The sequence below is a fragment of the Rhinolophus sinicus genome, chromosome 6, assembly GCF_057876585.1.
Source record: "Rhinolophus sinicus isolate RSI-liver-muscle chromosome 6, RSI-T2T, whole genome shotgun sequence".
Taxonomy (NCBI): Eukaryota; Metazoa; Chordata; class Mammalia; order Chiroptera; family Rhinolophidae; genus Rhinolophus; species Rhinolophus sinicus.
The window spans coordinates 37,732,598-37,748,763 of record NC_142506.1 but is presented as its reverse complement, the minus strand read 5'-3'; the positions used below and the strand labels follow the sequence as shown (position 1 = coordinate 37,748,763).

General features: G+C 38.8%; 1 long non-coding RNA gene across 2 annotated transcripts in view; it reads left to right on the top strand.

Moving 5' to 3' along the window:
• The first annotated feature begins 8,743 nt into the window (after window positions 1–8,743).
• Window positions 8,744–16,166, top strand: part of LOC141567839 (uncharacterized) — a 68,040-nt gene continuing 60,617 nt past the window's right edge. The window contains exons 1-2 of one of the 2 annotated variants that reach the window (XR_016021519.1): window positions 8,744–13,602; window positions 15,325–15,432. This is a non-coding gene — a long non-coding RNA (uncharacterized LOC141567839). Of the gene's footprint in view, window positions 15,433–16,166 lie in introns of both variants that reach the window. The other variant, XR_012490707.2, reaches the window with a different exon arrangement.

Sequence of the window (16,166 nt, the reverse complement as noted above, 5' to 3'; positions counted from 1 at the left end):
ACCATTGTCTGTTCTCCATATCTCTAATTTTCTCATTTTGAGAATTTTATATAAATGAACCTGTATAATTTGTAACCTTTTGAGATTAGCTTTTATCCCCACTGAGTATAATGCCTTTAAGATCCATCCAAATTGTTGTGTGTATAAATACTTTATTTAGAGATGTCTTTATTTATTCTATTAATAGATACAAGTACCTTGTTAAATGTGACAGGAAAATATATTTTTCCTTCAACGAATTTTAGCTTTTATTGTCATGTTTATTTCTATGAGTTCTATTTGGTTCTATTTTCAAGTTCTGCCTGATCATTTTTTCAGAAATTCTTGTACTTTTTCCTTAAGATCTTTAAAAAATATATTTAATCCTTTAAATTCTTTTTTATAGTTTTTAATTCAAGATTTATAGTATTTAAAGTTCTAGTTCTGTCTCCTGTACTGTTTGCTGACTCTTTTTCATAGTATAGTCAACTTGCCTTTATTGGAATTTAATCTTTGGAAATGTCTACGGAGGCCATGGCTAAGGGGATTTTCTTCACAAGAGGTTTTTGCATTTGCTTTTGTAAGGTACACCAGGAGCATCGCCAACTAAGCATGTATTTTTATGCTATGATCTCAACTTAAAGTTTCCAAGGTCTTGTCCATGGCATGAATTTAAACACAAGATAGTTATGTGGCTATAAATCCTCAGGGACATCTTATTTTTTTATACCCTATGCAAAGCTAATAGATGGTTAAAAAAAATTGTTTTTTTAATTTTGTACTGCTTCATTCTGGCTTCACGTTGTGGTTTCAGTTCTAACTTCCTGTCTCTAAAGATTAAGATTTTATTTCCCATTCCTATACAGGGATTACTATCCAAACTCCTTCCCTGCAGCAGCTGAAGTTTCAGCACTCATGTTCACTTCACTGGTTTTCATATGCCTCATTATTTTTGGTGGCTGGGGATTTCTCTTTATTGTGAGCCCATCTCTTCATTTAAAAATTATATTTCATTTGAAAATAATATACTTATAAATATTTGCTATATTTTATCTAACAATCCTGTGTTTTGTAGTGGAAGAGTTTTCAAACTATCTAAATGAGTATTTTTCCCATTAGCTATTCATATGAACATTACAAAAACTTATACTGACTCCTTTAGTTAAACAATGTCAGTGTTTATAATGCAGATATAAGGCTCTGCATAACCTTGGAAATAAATATGCTTTGAGAGTGCAATTACAAGGTTCTAGCTCTCAACTCAGATGTCATATCTGCAGAGAGGACTTCCTTGACCGACTCCCATCCAAAGTCACTTCCTACCCCTTGTTTTAGTTTAGTTTCTTCAAAGCATTCACACTTTCTTATTTTTTTTTATTCTTAAGATATATTTATTCTATGTCTCCACCCCACTGGAATATAAATTCCACAAGATTGAGCACCAGATCAGAGCAGAGGGAAAGAAACTAAGGTTACTCATCTAAAGAGTCACCAGGATATTGGTGATGTGGACACATGGAGTGTCACCAGATGGCCAGAGTAAGTGATTATCTGCATAGGTTCTGGGGGAAAAAATGACTGAGGTCAAGAATTTGGCAGAGTTTCTCTAGCTCTGGCCCAGATTGAAGAGATTTGGTCTGGGGCATATAGTACAAGGATTATTTACCACAATCCCTACAGCCTGAATGAAAAGGCCACTGGGAGTATCCCTTTGATCTGATTTAAACAGCAGGCAATCATATCACTAGAAGTGTGGTTGTCCAGATAGTCTGCATAGTGAACATGGGTTTTGAGCTCTGAAAAGGACTGCCCCTCCTTGTAATTAGTGAACTGTCCTTCTGGTTTATACATAAGTTTCCTACAAACTTTGTAAGCAGATTAGTCCCAAGCAGCCCCAGTGCAACATCAAGTTCAGTGTCAGTCAGTTTTGGTTAGGGCAACAAACCAGCCTCCAAGACTTGTGCTTCCTCAGGGCTCATTAATAGGCTGGCAGCACTAGATGACCCAGAAGGTTTTTAAAAATATTAATACCTGGTCCCAACCCCAGCCTTTCGTGATTCAGAACAGGAATGGGGTGAGGAAAAAGAGGATGAAATCTGTATTTTCAACAAGCTCCTTCGATGATTCTTATGCAGCAGATTTGGGAAACACTGTGGTAGATCATTTTATTTTTCATCCATGCTTTTTAACTGAAATGTGCATCTTTTTTTCCTCCTTCTTTCCCCTCCTTCCCAAAATAATGACTCTGATTACAGAGGACTTAACTGACTTTGATGCAATCTCCAGTACTGTAAGCTTAATGAACCTATGCATAATTACATTTTGAAATAAGAGCTTGTTAATGCAAATAAATCTCTGCAGTGTTAGGTCTTTTTATCCTTTAGAGCAAGGAGAAGGTGAGATTCAGTTCCAATGCCCTTTCACCCATGCTTCTGCACCACTCTCCCACATCTGGTGTCTCTTTCCTATCCACCCAAGGCTATAAAAATGTATGTAGCTATCAGACAACAGCTACCTCTTTGCATGATTTCAGTTGACCCTGGAAATTTCCATCAGAGACATAGAATTTTATTCAGGTTCCCATGCTTCTTCCAGCAACTATCTCTGCAGTACGCATCTACTTTAGAAGGTGGAGAAGCAACCAAATTTATTATATGGATCTTAGAGTGCTAGGATTCTGGATTCCTGTTATTTTGGTGGGGAAGAAGAGAGAGGGAATTTTGAGATATTGCCCTCCACTAAGTATTATTCAACTGGGAAAAAGAAAAAGAATTAATGGGATGGAAGGACTTAACAAGTAATCAAATATGGCTTTCATGCAAGAAACTGAGTACTTTTTAGAACGGCTGCTTTGGACAATACTTTTTTTTCTCCAAATTAATCTACTTCCTGGAATTCACATACTGATAGGGTTTAATTTTATCTTGAAATAGGCAAAGTGGAAAGACTTAAAGAGAAGTATAAATTACTGATAATCCATGGGACCCGAGATCTCTTTCCCCAGGACCAGTACTAGGATTAGAAAGTACAATTCTCATTATTTAATCTCGTTACCTTTTATTTGAAGATGGTAGCAACCCCTGGGCTGCAGAGTCCAATTCCATTGATCCAGTTCTTTAATTTTATTTAACAAATATTGGTTGATTGCCAAATTTGTACAAAGAATTTCTGAGGGTGAAGACTATAGATTTCACGAGAGTTAGGATTATCTTGTGAGTATATTTATTCAAGGACCTTTAGGATGAAGTCTAGGAACTGACCTGAGAACTTACATCACCTAAAGTCATATGGATTTGATTACCAAATCAATATGTCTTGGGCATCTTGCAGGATTTACAATGGTACTCCTATGCCTTGTGATGGATCAGTGACAAGTATTTTCTCTCAATGTCTCTGATAAAATTGTGGAGGCCACAATGTAATGAATTGTGGAAGTATTGTATCGTTCCTCACAGATAACCTTGTATACAACTGAAAGAGGCTCAAGTGATACAAGCCCAGGAACTGCAGAGAGTTCCAACCAAGATGAACCCAAATAGGCCCACACCAAGACACACCATAGTTAAAATGGCAAAGGTTAAAGACAAAGAAACATCCTAAAAGCAGTGAGACAGACAGCAATTTACTTACAAGGGTGCTCCCGTAAGACTATAAGCTGACTTTTCTGTAGAAACTTTGCAGGCCAGAAGGGAGTGGCAGGAGGTATTCAAAGTGATGAAAAACAAGGGTCTACAACCAAGATTGCTTTCTCCAGCAAGGCTATCATTTAAAATTGAAAGAGAGATAAAGAGCTTCTCAGAAAAGAGTAAGCTAAAGGAATTCATTACCACCAAGCAGGCATTGCAGGAAATGTTAAAAGGGCTTCTTTTCACAGAGGAAAGATGAAAACAATCTAACTAATAAAGACCAGAAATACAAATAACAAAACGACAATAACTACATACCTGTCAATAATCACTTTTAATGTAAATGGATTAAATGCTCCCATCAAAAGACACACATAGGCTGAAAGTGAAGGTTTGGAGTAAGATATTTCCTGTAAATGGCAGTGAGAAAAAAGCTGAGGTAGCAATACATATACCTGACAAAATAGACTTTAAAATGAAGAATATATTAAAAGACAAAGATGAGCACTACATAATAATAAAGGGATCGTTCCAACAAGAGGCTATAACCCTAGTAAACATCTATGCACCCAACATAGAGCACCTAAATATATAAAACAGATATTGACTGCCATAAAGACAGAGATAAACAGTAACACTATCATACTAGGGGACTTCAACACACCTCTGACAACAAGGGACAGGTCTTCCGGACAGGAAATAAATATGGAAAGAGCAGTCTTATATGATACATTGGACAAGTTGGATTTAATCGATATTTTCAGATCATTTCACCCCAAAGCTGCAGAATACACATTCTTCTCAAGTGCACATGGAACATTTTCCAAGATAGACCACATGCTAGGCCACAAAACAAGTCTCAAAAAATTTAGGAAAATTGAAATCATACCAAGTGTCTTCTCTAACCACATTTCTATGAAATTAGAAATCAATGGCACGAAAAAATTGGAAGACACACAAATACATGGAGGCTGAATAACATGTTACTAAACAATGAATGGGTCAACAGTGAAATCAAGGAAGAAACCAAAAGATATCTTGAGACAAATGAAAATGAAAACAGGATGACCCAAAATCTATGGGATGCAGCAAAAGCAGTCCTAAGAGGGAAATTCATAGCAATGCAGGCCTATTTAAAGAAATAAGCAAAATCACAAATCAACAGGTTATCCTACATTTAAGAGATCTGGAAAAACACAACAAAATAAGCCCAAAGGGAGTACAAGGAAGGAGATAATAAGATCAGAGAGGAAATAAATAAAATAGAGAACAAAAAGCAATACAAAAGATCAATGACTCCAAGAGCTTGGTTTTCAAGAAGATGAACAAAATCGACAAACCTTTAGCCAGAATCATCAAGAAAAAGAGAGAGAGGATCCAATATAATAAAATCAGAAATCAAAGAGGAGAAGTGACAACAGCCACCACAGATATACAAGAAATTTTAAGAAATTACTATGAGCAACTATATGCCAACAAATTAGACAATATGGAAGAAATGGACAATTTTCTAGAAGCATACAACCTTCCAAGGCTAACTCAAGAAGAAAAGGAAAACCTGAGTAGACTGATTACCACCAGGGAAATTGAATCAGTAATCAACAAGCTCCCAACAAACAAAAGCCCTGGGCCAGATGGCATTACAGGGGAATTTTACAAAATATTCAAAAAAGAATTATCACCTTCTCTCCTCAAACTATTCCAAAAAATCTAGAAGGAGGGAAGGCTCCCAAACACGTTTTATGAGGCCACTATCATCCTGATCCCAAAGTCAGATAAAGACATTACAAAAAAAGGAACTACAGGCCGATATCCCTAATGAACATAGAGGCAAAAATCCTCAACAAAATATTAGCAAACAGAATTCAGCAATATATTAAAAAGATCATACACCATAATCAAGTGGGATTCATTCCTGGTATGCAAGGGTGGTTCTACATCCGCAAATCAATTAATGTGATACACCACATTAACAAAATGAAAAATAAAAATCATATGGTCATATCAATAGATGCAGAAAAAGCATTTGACAAAATCCAGCAGCACTTATGATAAAAACTCTTAAGAAAGTGGGAATAGAGGGACCATATCTCAACATAGTAAAGGCCATATCTGATAAACCCACAGCTAAATCATACTCAATGGGGAAAAGCTAAAACCATTCCCCTTAAGATCAGGAACAAGGCAAGGTTGCCCACTTTCTCCACTTCTATTCAACATAGTTCTGGAAGTCTAGCCACAGCAATCAAACAAGAAAAAGAAATAAAAGGCATCCAAATTATCATTACATGCAGATGACACCATATTATATTAGAGCACCCCAAAGACTCCACAAAAAATATTAGAACTGATAAATGAATTTAGTAAAGTACAAGATACAAAATTAATATTCAGAAATCAGTTGCATTTGTATATACCAATAATAAAATGTGAGATGGAGTAATTAAGAAAACAGTTCCATTTACAATTGCTTCAAAGACTGTAAAATACCTAGGAATAAATTTAACCAAAGAAATAAAAGACCTGTACTCAGAAAATTATAAGACACTGATGAGAGAAATTAAAGAAGTAACAATTAGATGGAAACTAATACCATGCTCATGATTAGGAAGAACTACTATCGTTAAAATGTCCATACTGCCTAAGGAAATATACAGAGTCAACGCAATTCCTATGAAACTATCAAGGACATTTTTCACAGAAATAGAACATATAATCCTAAAATTTATATGGAACCACAAAAGACCCCGGAGAGCCACAGCCATCTTAATAAGAACAAAGTGGGAGGTATCACAATACCTGATATCAAATTATACTACAAGGCTACAGTAATCAAAACAGTGTGGAACTGGCATAAAAACAGACACATAGATCAATAGAACAGAATAGAGATCCCAGAAATAAATCCATGCCTATATGGTCATTTAATCTACGACAATGGAAGCAAGAATTTACATTGGGGTAAACAGTCTATTCAATAAATGGTGCTGGGAAAAATGAACAGCCACATGCAAAAAATTGAAGCTGGACCACCTCCTTACACCATATACAAAAATAAATTCAAAATGGCTTAAAGGCTTAAATGTAAGATCTGAAACCATAAAATTAATATAGGAAGAAAGTTTACAGACATTACCTGGAGTAAGATTTTTACTGATACATCCCCTTGGGCAAGGGAAGTGAGAGAAAAAATAAACATATGGGATTACATCAAACTGAAAAGTTTTTTCACAGCTAAAGAAACCATCAATAAAACAAAAAGGGAGCCTACTGAATGGGAGAAGATATTTGTCAATCATATATCTGATAAGGGGTTAATATCCAAAATTTATATTTAAAAAAGCCTTATTCAACTCAACACCAAAAAAACAAACAATCCAATTTAAAAACGGGCAGAGGACACGAAGAGACATTTTTCTAAAGAGGACACACAGATGGCAAACAGATATATGAAGAAATGCTCAACCTCACTAATCATTAGAGAAATACAGATAAAAACCAAAATGAGATACCACTTCACTCCAGTCAGAATGACTATCATCAATAAATCAACAAAAACAAGTGCTTGCGAGGATGTGGAGAAAAGGGAACCCTTGTGCACTGTTGGTGGGACTGCAGGTTGGTACAGTGTTTCAATAAGTATTATCGATTGTTGTGCACAGACTTAATTTCAAGGCTTGATACGCAAGACACACCACCACAAGCTGGGACGGAGGAGTTAAAGAGTTTTATTAAAAAATGAAAGTAAATAAGACAAGATAGAGATTAGGGGAATATATCATTATACCACTAAGAAGCAAGGAGGCAATTCATCATACCACCAGGGCCCAGTCAATTAGAGTCGCAGAAACAGCACTGGCCCTTTATCAGCACCAGCGAAATATCTTGCAGCAGCAGAAGCAGCCCTGGGAACAACCATGCCTGCCTTTGTTCTTCTGGGGTTTTAAGGACTTCACTAACAACAGTGGCAAAGAGCCAATAAGCATACGTGTCAGCAACACAAGGAACTGGTCCAGGATCTGGCTAGGAGCTGGGACCAGTCCTTGGTACGAGATTAGATGTGCTGGAGCCTGCGAAGGTCAGGCTCCCCATCCTGTACTTTTCTTGGTTGTTGGGAGAGTAGCCAGTCCCCCCAAGGACAAGCACGTATCCAAGTCACTGTGAAAGTTTACATCCCCAATGTCCCCAGGCAGACCTTCATATATTCTATCCCTTACATGCAGCCATGGTGAAAAACCATATGGAGGTATCTCAAAAAATTGAAAATAGAACTACCTTATGATCCAGCAATTGCACTCTTGGATATCTATCCAGAGAATTCCAAAATGCTAATTCAAAAAAATCTATGCACCCCTGTGTTTATTGCAGCGCTATCCACAATAGCCAAGGCATGGAAACAACCAAAATGCCCATCAGTAGATGACTGGATTAAGAAACTGTGGTACATTTATACAATGGAGTATTATGCAGCCATAAAGAAGAATGGAATCTTACAATTTTCAACAATATGGATGGACCTAGAGAACATTATGTTAAGTGAAATAAGTCAGACAAAGACAAATACCATATGACCTCACTTATATGTGGAATCTAAAGAATAGAATAAATGAACGAACTAATCAGAAACAGTCTCAGAGACATAGAGGAAAAACTGAGGGTTGCTAGATGGGAGGTGGGATAAGGGAGAAAGTGAGGGGATTAGAAAGCACAATCGGTAACCACAAGGTTGTCACGGGAATACGAAAGTCAATTTGAGAATATAATCAATAATGTTGTAAAGATTTTGTAGGTTATTATATGGTCACTCTTCTTATTAGGGAGACCACCTCAGGGATGATGTAGATACCTGATCACTGCACTGTATACCTGAAGTTGAAGCTGAATAATAATGAATGTCAACTATAATTATATATATATATATATATATATATATATATATATATATATATATATAGTCACAAGAAGTGGAGTACAGCATAAGGAATAGAGACAGTGGAAATGTAATGGCTCTATGCAATGTCAGAGGGGTAATAGATTTGGGGAGGAGGCTTATCACTTTGTGAGAGGTATAAATGATAAATGTCTAACTATTACAGTGTTTTGTACACATGAAACTAATAAATAAATATAAATAAAAAGAAAGAAAGAGGGTCATGTGAGCCTTAGAAAAACTTTCACCTATGAGGCATTTGTGACCAAGGACTTATGTGCACAGACGGGCCATCTAACTTGAAGCTGGCAACAGATTTTTCAAGTGTTCTGTTGAACTGGCACATTTCAAGGAAGACCAAATATGTATTCAGATATGGCACCAATAATTTTTTATTTTCAAAAAAAATAGAATTTAAATGGCTCATTAACCAGAGTGTAGAATGGAGTTGTGATGAAGGTAGTATTTCTGTTTTCCTCTTAACTTCAAAACTTCATGAACAAATTCATAATTATCCATACTTGGCACTGCATTAGACATATTACAAATATGGATATCTATATATCTATTTCTTTTTAGCAATAGTCTCTGACCTCTAACGTATCTTAGTATGGCAGATATATGAAACAAGAGTATCTACAAAAATTTTACAAATGCAAGTGACTACATAGCAATATATAATTTTTGCTCCAAAAGATGCATTAGAGCTTAAGTTCAGGGGATGTCATCCTGAAAAATCATGCTAGGGCTTATTTTCCAGTTAGGTCTTATTTTCGGGGAAACATGGTAAGAGTGGTATTCAAGGTCATAACAACCATATGACCAGGACACATGTCAGTCCAATCACATACTGGTGTGTACACGTTTAGGTATTATCCTGGAATATATGGACACCAGATGCTACCATGTGTGGAGATCAAGCTGAAAGGATGCAATGTTCTGGGTGCCTCAAAGTAGTCTTTTTGGAAAGAATGGGATTTGAATTGTGTGGTGCATAAGAGAATATGTTTTGGCAAAGTGCTGAACAAAGGCTATTTCAAACAAGAAGTGGGTACAGAGGGAGATTAAAGGGTGGGCAACCAGGATATTACACTAAGGCATTACTGGAATATAAGGAACTGTCGAAATTTTTATTTATTTGCTCTCCTCTCAGAGAAAGAACTACATATGTTAGGAAGGAATAGCTTTTGTAAGTTGCTTAGCGTGGTGGGGAGAGGAGTAAGGGCCTTGTAAGCACGTCCATTGTTAGTTACGGCCGGAGGCATAACTTGTGGGAGACCAAAATTGGTCTATCAGAATTTATTTGGCGTGTTTGTGCGGCAGGAGGTCAGGATAGAAAAGACCATAACGTCTCCGAGCAAAGAGGGGTACGGAATTTTATAGGAGCGGGTAAATGAGGCTGTTCCCCTTAAATGCTTCAGGGGGTTTTCATTGACAAAGGGTTTCAGGGCATGACCAAGCCCTCCAGCTCCACACTCTGACCCCAGGTCGCTGTCCTGACCACCCAAGCCCTTCCAGGCCCATTGATCACAGGCCCTTAGGAGATAAAGCAAGACAGGATCAAGACAAGATGGCTTTTAAGATAAGGTTTCTGCTACTGGCCTAAATATGGCTTCACATCCATGTTTAAATATGAATAGCTGGTCTTTGAACTTCCTGGTTAGCTGCAGGTCCTTTATTTTGCCGATTGGGCACTGTCTCTAGTGGTCCTCCTCTCTGTCCCTCATCCCCACCCCCAACCCCATTCCAGAGCTTAATCACCTTAAATAAATGTTGAACAAATGTCTAAAGAATATTGGTGTGAATATGAGAGCCTGTCCAGAGGGCCACATGTCTCAAACTGGCCAATGTGTGTGAGTTCAGACAGTATGTGGGGGAGCAGGAAGGTTATCTGTGGTAGAGAAAACTATTTACAATGGAGAGAGATAGTGGGCATCATGACTTGCTAGAGAGAGCACGATATTTGCAATCAAAATACCTATACTCCAATCCCAACTCTGCCACTAACTACCCATATAATTTGAGTAAGTCAAGAATATGGATGGTTTTTTTATTCATCTTAATGTAACTAGAGTTTAGCACACAGCTTGGAGACACTGAATAAATATTTGTTGATTATATGAGCGTATGAATGAAGAAGTAAATGACTGCTCAAAATTTCAGTTTCTTCATCTGCAAGACAGGGATAAAGATAACACCTTGCAATAAGGTTCCTTCCTTCCCTCCCTCCCTCCCTTCCTAGATTGAGAGAATGCATATTGTTGAAAGTAAACTGACATCTTGGGACGCTTAACCATGGAGATGGGACGCTTAATGGAGGAGACGCTTAACTCCTCCGACTGTGGGTGGAGTTGGGCTCCTTGCTGACTCTCTAGTCTTAACGTCCCGTTGAACTCAGTGGTAACCTCTGGGGGAAGGGAGGTCAACATAGGAGGGAGCCATGTTGGGCTCAGCCCCTCTTTTTTTCCAAGCCACGGAGGACTGCCTTCCTTGTGTGCAGGCATGTGTGCCTTCTCTTGACAATTCCGTTTTCTTTTTTTCTTCCCTAATAAACCGTTTTTCTTTTTTTTCTTTGGTGGATTATCTGGAGAATTATTTTAGCAGACGACATTAGTGGCACTTAACCTGGGTCCACAGAAGGACAGAACTCTGAGGGGTTTCTGACTGGTGAGCAAAAATATGGCGCCTGAGCTGTTTTGGCTTGATCTTTGCTCCCAGGCTTAGAAGCCTTGGATGAGTCCTCGCCTGGGCACGAACTAATGGGTTTTACATCTGGCGTTCTCCAGGTTTGATCGGGAATTGTTTTAAATTTTTGCTGCTGTTGTTTGTTTGTTGCTATGCGAGTGTGTGAATGCCTTAAGGCTTGTTTTTTGTTTATGAGCTCCCGGTGCACTGGCTTGATTTCTTTGGGAAACAAGCCATTCTTTGAGTTGAAAAACTGGCCCTTGCCTACACCTTCTGGGGTAAGAGGTATTTCTACTGAAATTGGCCCATGAGCCAGTCCTAGATGACGGTGTCTCAGTGGGAAAGTGAACTGTGTCGCCTAGTTCAGCAGGTAATCGTTAGCTCCTTGTGAGTGGGTTATTCGCCTGGAACTGGCTTTTCAGCCTTCGGTCTAGTTCTCAGTGATCAGACTGTTCTGGAAGGTGAGAGTGAGGTGAGCTGAGGGACCCATGAGTTATTTGAATTGTGAGTTGTTTTGGGCCCAGAGTTAAAAAAAAATGGGATCTCTGATGGTCTAAGCTCTTTCTAATTCTCAAATTGACCCAGCTGCTGGGTCACTGGCCGAGTATAAGCTTGAAACCTGCAGAGAACTTTCGTGCAGATATTTAACTAAATGGGCAGATCTAACTATGGATGATTATAAATGTTAGTGGCCACGTTGGGGAACTTTTGATATTCCCAAACTTAAATTTCTGAAAATTAGGTTGTGTAATAACAGCACTGAAATTAAAAAGGAAGAATGGAACGCCTATCTTGAGTGGTATATTGAGGCTTTCAAACAATGCTATGAACCTAAAATTGCCCATTTACAAAATAGAATCTACGAGTTAACATGGGCTGATAAAAATAAAAAATAAAATAAAAAAATCGCACCAGAAACACATTTTTCCTCCTCTGAACCGCCTTGTCCTTCCCTTACACCTCTATTGTCTCAAACTCCAACTCCTATGCCATCTTGCTCCTCCTTGCTGTCTGCTTGGCCTTGAACTCAGCCCCCAGTGGCACCTTCTCCTGAATCTTTTTTCTCCTTCCTCCCCATTTAAGATTAAACCCTCTGGAGATCCTAATATACCCAACGTCTCCTATGTCCCCTGGACCAAAGCTGAGTTATGAGCTATAGTAAAGAAATTTCCTAAGGTAACTGAGGATTCTGATGAGTTTGCTAAATAATTTGATATTATTATTCAAACTTACCAGCCCAGATTTTCTGATTTATATCAGCTAATTAATATGTTGGTTGGTGAAGTCCAAGCCAAACATTGGATGAAAATTGCTGGATGGGAACATCCTGAAGGGGATTCAGAAAAACAAACCCCCGATTATTGGGAGGAAGTCAGGGAAATTGCTAGGAAATTACATTGAGCAATTCCCGAGGCTCTTCCAAAGGCTGTCAATTAGGGCAAAATTCAGGATTGCTCACAAAGGCCTGATGAATCTGTTAAAGACTATTATGAAAGATTCAAGGTCGTTTTTAAGGAAAATTCCCATTTTCCTTTGGATGCTGGCCACAGATGGACAGGTTTTAATTCTTTGTTTGTCGATGGACTGAATGATGACCTTTCCCTCCTGTTAAGAGATGCAGGATGGGATGGTGAAAAATGCTTACCCTAGACTTGGTAGATTTGGCAGATGAGCTTTCTCGTACCCTAGGTGGGCTGCCTAGAAATAAGATTGCCAAGACATTTGATTTTCAATGGAGACAAATGGGAGGTTCTGTGGGAAACCAGAGAGCTCCAAGTTTTTGCCATTACTGCAAGGAGCAAGGACACAGGAGAAGGAATTGCCATAAGTTTAAGCATACAAGACGCTGTCTGCCTTCTGACCAATCTCTTTCAGGCCGCCCTAAATCCCTGTGATGGGGCTCCGAGAAACTACAGGTTTGTTTTTTTCTCCAGTCTTCCCCTTAAACACCTTGGAAAGATTTCTCTTCAGATTGGGGAGGAAACTGTTTCTGTTCTTATTGACACCGGTGCTACACTCTCGGTGCTCAACCCCACTGTTATAAACAGAACCCCGCCTCAGAGTAATAAGTCATTTCCCATAGTGGGGATTTTGAATAAACCTCAACAGGTTCATGAATCCAAACCTATTCCCTTTTGTCTAGGTCCGTTAAGAGATGAACATTGTTTTCTCCTTAGTTCTTCTGCCCCTTACCTATTTATTAGTCAGGAACTTCCTAGAGAAGTATGCTGGATTTTCTTCCTTCTGAGACTGAGGAAACTCCTCACGGCTGCCTGACATTAACAGATCACCTCCTGACTCCCCATGATGATCTACAGAAATCTCTTGGTAAAGCTGATTTCGCATGGCTTACTGATGGTTCTTACTGAAGAAACAACACTGGTAAGTACTGTGCTGGTTATGCTGTTGTGACTCCTTCTGAACTCATCAAGGCAGCACCTTTGCCTCTGGCCACTTCAGCACAGCAGGCTGAATTTTATGCCCTCACTTGAGCTTGTATTTTAGCAAAAGACAAAGCTGTCAACATCTATACCCACAGCAAATATTCCTTTGAGGTGGCTCATGAGTTTGGAATGCTATGGAAGCAATACGGTTTCCTTACCTGCAATGGAGATAAAATTAAAAACGGTCCATATGTGCCGAAATTATTGGTCATTATACTTTTACCTGACGGTTTGGCCATTATTAAGATTCCAGGGCATTCTAAGCTTGACTCCTTGGAAGCCAAAGGGAATCACCTGGCTGACATTTTTGCAAAAAATGCTGCCCTTAAAAGCATCAGCAGTAGTCAGGTCTCTGTCATAGTCCAGAGAGAAAGTTCTCCAGCTGGTGACTTAGAAAAACTGGCCAGAGAAGCCCAACAATCAGCTTCTGGAAAAAAAAAAACACAAAAAAACATAACTGGAAATCCAACAATTGTTGGTTTAATAAGGAGAAAAGACTTTGGTTTGAACCAAATAACAGCCCAGTCCTACCAGAAAGTCTAAAATTCCTACTTTCAACACTGTACATGGTCAACTGACAAAATGGTAGCTTTCATGCACCAATATTGGTGAGGAAATATTAATAAGACTGCAAAAAGTGTCTACCTCAGGTGTCCCACCTGCCCTAAGTATAACTCAGGGAAACCTATTCACACTACCCCTGGACATTTTAAGTTGCCAAATGGACCATTCGATGTCTGGCAACCAGACTTCATACAGCTTCCCCCATATCATGGATACAAGTATGTTTTAGTCATAATATGTATGTTTTCCCACTGGACTGAAGCATTTCCTTGCAGACAAGCTAATGCGTCTTCAGTAACCAAAGTGCTGTTAGAAAAGATTATTCCTACTTGGGGAACTCCTCTTGAACTCCACAGTGATCGAGGAACCCATTTCACTGGTCAGGTGCTAAAGTAAGCCTGTGCTCTTTGACCAGTCCTACAACATTTTCACTGTGCTTACCAGTCTTCAGGATTGGTTGAACGCACTAATGATATTATTAAGACTTAATTGACAAAATTTATAGAAACTCTTCATGTACCTTAGCCAAAAGCATTGCTATTAGTCCTTTTAAATCTCAGATCTACTCCTTTTGGGATTCATAAACTCTCACCTTTTGAGATAATCACAGGATGTCCTATGCATCTGGTCCCTGCCTCTCTTGACCCACAGCTGGTAAAAGGAGACATACTTGAGTATTGTAAAGGCTTAATTAACTCTATCCACAGAAAGCATGCCTTAGTCAAACAATCATTTCACCATACACTTTAGGGAGGTGAAAGACTAAAAATTCATGCTTTACAACCTGGAGATTTTGTTTATTGGAAAAGACACCTCAAAAAGGATTCCTTCCAGCCACACTGGAAGGGCCCTTACCAAATACTGTTAACTAACCCCTGTGCTGCTAAACTACAGGGAATAGACTCTTGGATACATGTGTCACACCTAAAAAAGGCACCAAACCCTGACTGGAAAAGCACACAGTCGGATGACCTGAAACTAAAACTGTCAAGAGTTAAAGCAGGTGACTGCTAAAGAACTTGAGTTCCCAGTCTATGCCTGCCACATAAGCTAAGTTGCTATGTTCTAATTCTATTTTAACTTTGATCTGTTTAAGCTCTGTTTCTGATGCCGGTCGACATTGGACGCCAGCTGTTTCCCGATACATGCACTCTTCCCCATGATGTAAGAGATGACATCCAAAAGAGACGCGTCTGACATCGAGGTACTGGAGGCTGAACAGACATTGAGGGACAAAGGCTGGAGACTAGAAACTCTGAGACTAAAAGACCTGACTGTTGATCAATGATACTTTTCAGAGAAAAGATCTTGATCAAGAAAGTAAACTGACACCTTGGTACGCTTAACCATGGAGATGGAAGGACTGTGGGTGCAGTTGGGCCCCTTGCTGACTCTCTAGTCTTAACTTTCTGTTGTACTCTGTGGTAGCCTCCGGAGGGAGGGAGGTCAATATAGGAGGGAGCCATGTTGGGCTCAGCCCCTCCCTTTTTCTGGGCCAGGGAAGACTGCTCTCTGTGTGTGCAGGTGCACCTGCCTTCTCTTGACGGTTCCATTTTCTTTTTTTCTTCCTGGAAAAACCGTTTTCTTTTGGTGGATTATCTGGAGAATTATCTTAGCAGATGATATTATGTATGTAAGTGCTATGGAAACCATAAAGAATCCTCAAATCTCCAGTTGTTTTATAGGCAGCTTAGTTAGAGTTTGCCCATGGTTCAGATTGAATGTGTATCTGAGTTGATAGGGACTGTAGAGTTCTGCAACCCCTGCTTTGAAATCAGAGTTCAAAGGACATGTGCCCTACATCTCCAAGCTAGAGAGCACTGAATTTGAAACCATGACCCATACTTTACTAGTTTATGGCAAAATGGGCAAAACAAAAGTGTTGTCATATATTTTTAAATAAATCTACCTCTATGCAAATTTGAGGGCTATCCATTT